The sequence below is a fragment of the Danio rerio genome, chromosome 23 (genome assembly GCF_049306965.1).
Source record: "Danio rerio strain Tuebingen ecotype United States chromosome 23, GRCz12tu, whole genome shotgun sequence".
NCBI lineage: Eukaryota > Metazoa > Chordata > Actinopteri > Cypriniformes > Danionidae > Danio > Danio rerio.
In genome coordinates, this window is record NC_133198.1 from 48,857,501 (window position 1) to 48,865,265 (window position 7,765).

General features: G+C 41.0%; 1 protein-coding gene across 3 annotated transcripts in view; it reads right to left on the bottom strand.

Moving 5' to 3' along the window:
* LOC101882071 (uncharacterized) overlaps window positions 1-5,229 on the bottom strand; it is a 34,343-nt gene extending 29,114 nt beyond the window's left edge. The window contains exons 1-2 of one of the 3 annotated variants that reach the window (XM_073939469.1): window positions 3,690-5,229; window positions 3,514-3,610 (exon numbers count right to left, since the gene is read on the bottom strand). The gene's annotated coding sequence lies outside the window, so the exon portion shown is untranslated. The remainder of the gene's footprint in view (window positions 1-3,513; window positions 3,611-3,689) is intronic. The other 2 variants (XM_073939471.1, XM_073939470.1) reach the window with 2 other exon arrangements.
* Window positions 5,230-7,765: the final 2,536 nt, after the last annotated feature.

Consider the following 7,765-nt stretch of genomic DNA (forward strand, 5'->3'; position numbering starts at 1 on the left):
AATATAGCTCAGTGACTTAGCATTTCCCAAATCCATCGTTAACTGCAAGTTCTATGGTTACGAATATAGTTCAACAATTAAGTGTTTCCTGAATCCATCAATAGCAGCAAATTCTGTTGTTGCACATATAGTTCAGTGATTTAGTATTTTCCGAATCTATCGTTAGCCGCAAATTCTGTCATTACGAATATAGTTTAGTGATTTAGTGTTTCCCAAATCTTATGTTGGCCCCAAATTGTTGTTACAAATATAGTTCAGTGATTTGGTGTTTATCGAATCCATTGCTAGCCGTAAATTCTGTTGTTACAAATATAGTTCAGTGATTTAGTGTTTACCGAATCCATCGTTAGCCGTAAATTCTGTCGTTACAAATATAGTTCAGTGATTTAGTGTTTACCCAATCCATCGTTAGCCGTAAATTCTGTCGTTACAAATATAGTTCAGTGATTTAGTGTTTACCGAATCCATCGTTAGCCGTAAATTCTGTCGTTACAAATATAGTTCAGTGATTTAGTGTCTACCGAATCCATTGTTAGCCGTAAATTCTGTCGTTACAAATATAGTTCAGTGATTTAGTGTTTACCGAATCCATCGTTAGCAACAAATTCTGTCGTTACAAATATAGTTCAGTGATTTAGTGTTTACCGAATCCATCGTTAGCCGTAAATTCTGTCGTTACAAATATAGTTCAGTGATTTAGTGTTTACCGAATCCATCGTTAGCAACAAATTCTGTCGTTACAAATATAGTTCAGTGATTTAGTGTTTACCGAATCCATCGGTAACCAGAAATTCTGCTGTTACGAATATGGTTCAGCAATTTTTGTTTTCTTGATTTAATTGTGAGTCGCAAATTATGTCATTACGAATATAGTTCAGTGATTTGTTATATTTCAAGTTCATAATTAGCCTCAGATTTTGTCATTAGTCTACAAATAAAGTTTAGCAATTCTGTTTCCTGAATCTATCGTTAGTTGCATGTTCTATTGTTATGAACAAAATGTTTTCCGAATCTATCATTAGCCACAAGTTTTGCTGCTACAATTATAATTAAGCAATTAGTGGTTTCCCAAATCCATCATTAGCCATAAGTTTTGTTGTTATGAGGATACAGTAGTTCAGTGATTTAGTGTTCCAGTGTTTCAGTATAACGGCACATCATATTTGACCAGATATTTTTTAAGACACTAGTATTCAGTTTGAAGTGATATTTAAAGGCTTAATCAGGTTATTTAGACAAGTTGGATTAATTCGGCAGGCAGTGGCTTGTTCTGTAGACAATATGTTTATTACCTAATCTCAAACTGTGGAAAAAAGGTAATGCTGATTTTCTGTGGAACATCATTACATTTAACTACAGTTTCAGGAAACGCTTGGCTAATGAAATGACGGTGTTGCTAAATAAAGCTTTTCTCAAATATACACAGATGCAGAGAAGAGTCACACGATCAGAGAGCTCAGAAGACAATGGAGTAAGAAACACACACACACATGCAAAAAAACACACAATCACACCCTCTTACACACACATACTTAAACACACACACACATACACAATCACACACACCCACACAGACACAATCATATACTCTTGCTCACATGCGCACACACACAATCACATACACAAAAAGCTCACACACTGACACAATCACATGCACAATTTGTTTTTCACACACACACACACACACACACACACACACACACACACAATCATACACTCTCACTCACACACACAATCACATACACACGATCATACACTCTTGTGCTCACTCTCTCTCTCTCTCTCACACACACACACACACACACACACACACACGCACACACAATCACATAATCATACACTCTTGCTCACACACTGACACAAGCACATGCACAATTTGATTTTCACACACACACACACACACACACACACACACACACACAATTATACACTCTTGCGCTCACTCTCTCTCTCACACACAGACACACACACACACACACACACACACACACACACACAATCACATAATCATACACTCTCGCTCACACACTGACACAAGCACATGCACAATTTGATTTTCTCACACACACACACAAACACACACACTCTCACTCACACACACACACAATAATACACTCTTGCTTACACACACACACACACACACACACACACAATAATACACTCTTGCTAACATACACACACACACACACACACAATCACATAATCACACAATCATACGATCATGCTCGCTTATGCATACATACACACACACACACACACACACAGACACACACACACACACACAGGTGGGTAAATTACTTGAAAATGATTGATATGGGCGTGGCCACGGTGGCGCAGTGTAATTAATATTATAATTAGATTACAATTTTCCTGTAGTCATTTGCAATCTGTTACTTTTTTTCTTTTAAAGTAACTCACCCATCACTGGTTTCTGCCTATTTTAGAGCGACTCTGAGGGAAACAGCAATGAAGAGAAGACGGCAGAGGAGGAAGGAGGGAACGAGGAAGAGGAAGCAGGAAATGAGGAAGGAGGAAACGCTGATGAGAAAGGAGGTAAAGGAGATGAGGAAGAGGAAGGAGGAAATAACGAGGAAGAAGGCGATCAGAAAGGAGGAAACGGAGAGGGGGAGGAGGAGGTAGGGAATGAAGAGGAGGAGGAAGAGGGGGGAAATGAAAATGAGGAAGAGGAGGAAGAAGAAGAGGATGGAGAACACAAAGAAGGTGAAAGTGAGGGAGAAGAGGAGGAAGAAGGGAGTGAGGAAGGAGGAAGTGATGAAAGTGCTGGAGGTGATGAGGAAGACAAGCGCAGATGAAGACGCAGCCGACAGCGGTCAGTCAAACACATCATCAATTCACACAGACATCAGCAGATGATAATGATCACATGAAAGGGGCGTGGTCACGGTGGCGCAGTGGGTGGCACGATCGCCTTACAGCAAGAAGGTCGCTGGTTCGAGGCCCGGCTAGGTCAGTTGGCATTTCAGTGTGGAGTTTGCATGTTCTCCCTGTGTTGGCTTAGGTGCTCCCGTTTTCCCAGTACTGGGTTGCAGCTGGAAGGGCATCTGCTGCGTAAAACAAATGCTGGATAAGTTGGCGGTTCATTCCACTGTGGTGACCCCTGATTAATAAAGGGACTAAACTGAAAAGAAAATAACATTCATTCATTCATTTTCGGCTGAGTCCCTTTATTAATTAGGGGTCACCACAGCGGAATGAACCGCTAACTTATCCAGCATACTTATCCAGCAACCCATTACTGGGAAACACCCATACACACTCTAGCACACACTCACATACACTACAGCCAGTTTAGTTCATCAATTCCCCTAAAACCGGAGCACCCAGAGAAAACCCACGCCAACACAGGGAGAACATGCAAACTCCACACAGAAACACCAACTGACCCAGCTAGGACTCAAACCAGCGACCTTCTTGCTGTTGTGCGACGAACTGCACCACCCTGCTGCCCGAAATAATAACATGAAACTTCAAATAAAAAAAAAGCGCTGTGACCTGTCTTCCACAGGAGATGACATCATGACGGGCGAAGCTTTCACGGAATATGACATCATTCACTCGACCGCTGTGAAGAAGATCCCGATGGCCGACCCTGCGAAAGAAAGTTCATTTCAACTGATAATAATGTTCATTAATTTATATTTAACTGCATGCAGATGAATCATACTCACCTTCATCATTACTGACCGTCAGGAGCAGAACCACGTTAACATGGAAACACTTCAGCTGCACGCACATTAAAGCCTTTGCTATTTTAAAGATCGTTTCTAATACCATCTCCTCATTGTAAATCACTTCCAGGGCCGGAGTGGGACTTCTTTTCAGCCCTGGAGTTTCAAGCCTCAGACCGGCCCACCTCAGTTCACCACTGACTATATTAAAATAAGGTCATTTCCAATTCAGTTTCTAATGACACTATCACGTCTTTTTTTGAGAAAACAGCTGCTTTAGAACTTGTTCAACAACCCTAACAGTATTATATGTCTTAACAATAAATATGAAAAAAAAAAAATTACTTTAACGAGAATCGAACCCGGGACAGTGACGTCTTAACCTAATGAGCTAACCACTGGACCACAACCTATATATAGATTTGAGTCTCATCTGGCTTATTAACCTGCAGGCTGCATATTGCTCACAAAGCTGCGAGAAAATAGGTAAAATAATGAATAAAAAGGCTGTGGTCAAGTAAATAAATAAAAAAATTTTAAAAATGTGACTGCTGAGAGCAACAGATTCTGGAGCTAGGGACACCGGCCCTCGCGGCCAAAAAACAGACCGGCCCACCGGGAATTCTCCCGGTCCTCCCGATAAGCCAATCCGGGCCTGATCACTTCTCTCTGTTGTTGTGTTTGTAAAATGATGCTAAATGTGTTTTCCTCTTTGCATATTCTCTGTGTTATTATATCTGAGTTCAGTTTAATGCAGATGAAGCTGTGTGAATATCATAGACTGTAAAATATATGGACGGAGTGTCCGTGACGTCACCCATAGGTTTCTAAAGAGCGCAAAAGAAGCCACAAGTAGGCGCGGCCAACCGCCATTTTGGTCACGCGTCATCACACCCACGGCGGGATACCAAACAAGGGCAAAGAGGCGGAGAGTGGGCGGAGCTACAGACACTGCTGGCATTTTGCTTGGACCTGGTTCAGAAACACTTTACTCTGGGAGAACGCTTAATACTTTATCACCTGCGACTCGCTTGTGTTCTGAACACTTGTGCTTGGCTGTACACTATATCAATAAAGTGTTTAGACTTTAAAAAACACTGCTGTAATACACAGAGCCACTAAACATTGCTCTCATGACGTTTTTCAACAGGAGGAAAACGTGAATTACTTCCAAACACTTCAGATATAGTCTGTGTAAGTAAATGCAGGACTATTGATGAACTCCAGCATAACACTGTATGACAACGCTTCAGATGACTGATCTAGAGCCTACAGCTAATCAATCTGACAGATTCTGCAGTGCATTACAGCTCTAAATATAAACGATAAATGATCTTAAATAAAACAAATACATGTATAGAGATGGTATATAAGTATATAACTTTACTCACATGGGAAACGGAGGCCACGTGAATGGTTTGTGAGCACAATTAAGTGCACTCAGCATGCCATGCCATCTAATAATTGTAGGAAACAAGTCCAAAAGGCAGTCGACTGTGTAAAGCCACATAAAACAACACAGAAATACGATAAATATGCCGAGTTCAGTGGCTAATCTGCAGGATTCAGCTGAGGTGACGTGACGGCGACCAACGAGATCTAGCTGTCACTCAAGTGGCCACGCCCTTAATTATGCAAACTTAATATAAAGGAAACGGATGAGTTATAAAAAATTCACCCCCTCACAGTTGTCATGACGGGTAATATTACCTGTATTACCCAAAATCATTCTTTGTAGCAGGCTGTAAACACCTTTTTTCTGCTGTAAAGTTGGCCATTCTAACAGTGGGCTCAATTGAAATTTGCTCTGTTTTGGAGCCAGGAGCGGCAGGACTAGCGGAATTTCGGATGAATTGCAGTTTTAGTTACTGCAGTATTGGCTTCCTGAGGGAGAGCAGGAGGTTGCCGCTTGGTGAATATCCAACACCTCCTACAGTATATAGTCCAGCAGACGTCAGGCCTGATGATTATACTCCAACAGCTGGGTAATGAGTTGTTTTGTTTAATAAAACACATTTTCATAGTAAATAATTCTTGTTATTTGGGTAAAACGCTGCATGTTTAGAAATAATTGACACATTTTTGGATGAAAGGATTAATTTTCCTCTAAAATGAAAATTAGCAGATGATTCAGTCCATGTTATTTTACAAATTATCTTGAGTTTTTTCAGCTCAGTGGTGCAGTAGGTAGTGCTGTCGCCTCACAGCAAGAAGGTCGCTGGTTCGAACCTCGGCTCAGTTGGCGTTTCTGTGTGGAGTTTGCATGTTCTCCCTGTGTTGGCGTGGGTTTCCTCCAATGCTCCGGTTTCCCTCACAGTACAAACACATGCGCTATAGGGGAATTGGGTAGGCTAAATTGTCCGTAGTGTATGAGTGTGTGTGAATGTGTGTGTGGATGTTTCCCAGAGATGGGTTGTGGCTGGAAGGGCATCCGCTGCGTAAAAACTTGCTGGATAAGTTGGCAGTTCATTCCACTGTGGCGATCCCGGTTTAATAAAGGGACTAAGCCGAAGAGAAAATGAAGGAATGAATTACGTTGTTGTTGGACTTTGTGACCTTCTTTACAAAGAATAAGGGTGCTCACACTTAGATCTCAGTTTGGGAACCCGTCTCGTTTGCCAGTTAGCATGGTTTGTTTGGCATATGTGAATCCAGCACTCGCGCTCGGATCTGCGCCAAAACAATCGCTCCGAGATCGCCTGAATGAGGTGGTCTCAGCTGGATAGAAATGAACTCAGTGGATCGATTGTAGTAAGAAAGCAAAGAGACTCGCGGATGTCTGTAAACGAGTGATAATCTCCTGGAAATCGCGTGTCTTCTCCCGGTCCTCAAATATGTCACGCACCCTTCTCATCCCTCCCCACCGCATCCCTCCTCACTCTTCAGACACGTCGCGCGCGCACCCTGTCAAACACCACCAAACCACCACCTCCCTGACAGCTGAGCGGGACGCTGCAAAATAAACCATGAAACTCTGACCAATGTGAGGAGAGTTTACTCGCACGTGACTTGTTTTAGCTCTTTTGGTCCGTTTAGAAACTTTGCCGTGTGAAAGTGAACCGCTCCAAGAGCAAAGAGCAACAATGTAACATTTTTAATCCCTGTTTCGGAACAAATTAATCGATTCACAGGTGTGAAAGCAGCCTAAAATAGACATTTGGGGGAAGACTTCGGGCTCTATTTTGACGGTCCATGCGCAGAGCGCAAAACGCAGGGCGCAAACGCTTTCAGGGCGTGTCAGGATGCATTTTTGCTGATTTAAGGACATGAAAATCCGCTTTGCGCTGCGGCGCATGGTCTAAAAGGGTTGAGTTTATTTTCTTAATGAGTTATAGGTGTGTTTTGAGAATAAACCAGTTAGAGTCTCATCTCCCATTCCCTTTAAGAGCCAGCTGCGTCACGCCAAGAGCGCATTCACTATTTACAGGACGTAAAGCAAGTCTAAGTGGAAAAACTGAGCATTTCACAAGCAAACAGTTCACAGAAAACAGTTAAACAGAGCATCTACTGCGTGAGAATGAGAGATAATGGATCTACTTTCACATTCGCTCTTGCATAGGGAAACCTTTACGCAAAGACATCACTTAGTCTATAAATAAATACTTTTGTTTGTTAAGCGCAAAGATTCGTTTAAAACTATTTCTAAATTCAGTTCTAATTTCCAGCAAACGAATAAATGAACAATAATAATGAAGTGTGCTCAAAAACCTGAGTTATATCCTAAAACACATGCTGTGCCCCATATGCTCTAAAACCTGACAGGTGGACAAATCTAAGCTTGTTTTTAATAAAACAAATATAAATATGGATATAATAAATAATACTGCTAATAATAATAACAATATACAAAAGCAGATTGTTATGAATGAACTGAAAAAGCCTCAGAGATGAAGAAGACATAAAAGCAGTGATTTTTCATATTTATGTAGGCTGGAAAATAATATGTTTTATAATATTTTAATCCTTTATATTTATATTCTATATCTATTCTTATTATATTCTATATATATCCTTAATATTTAGATTTTTTCATGTGTAAAGATATTTGCCTATTGCTCTCTTGTGTGTATTAAGCA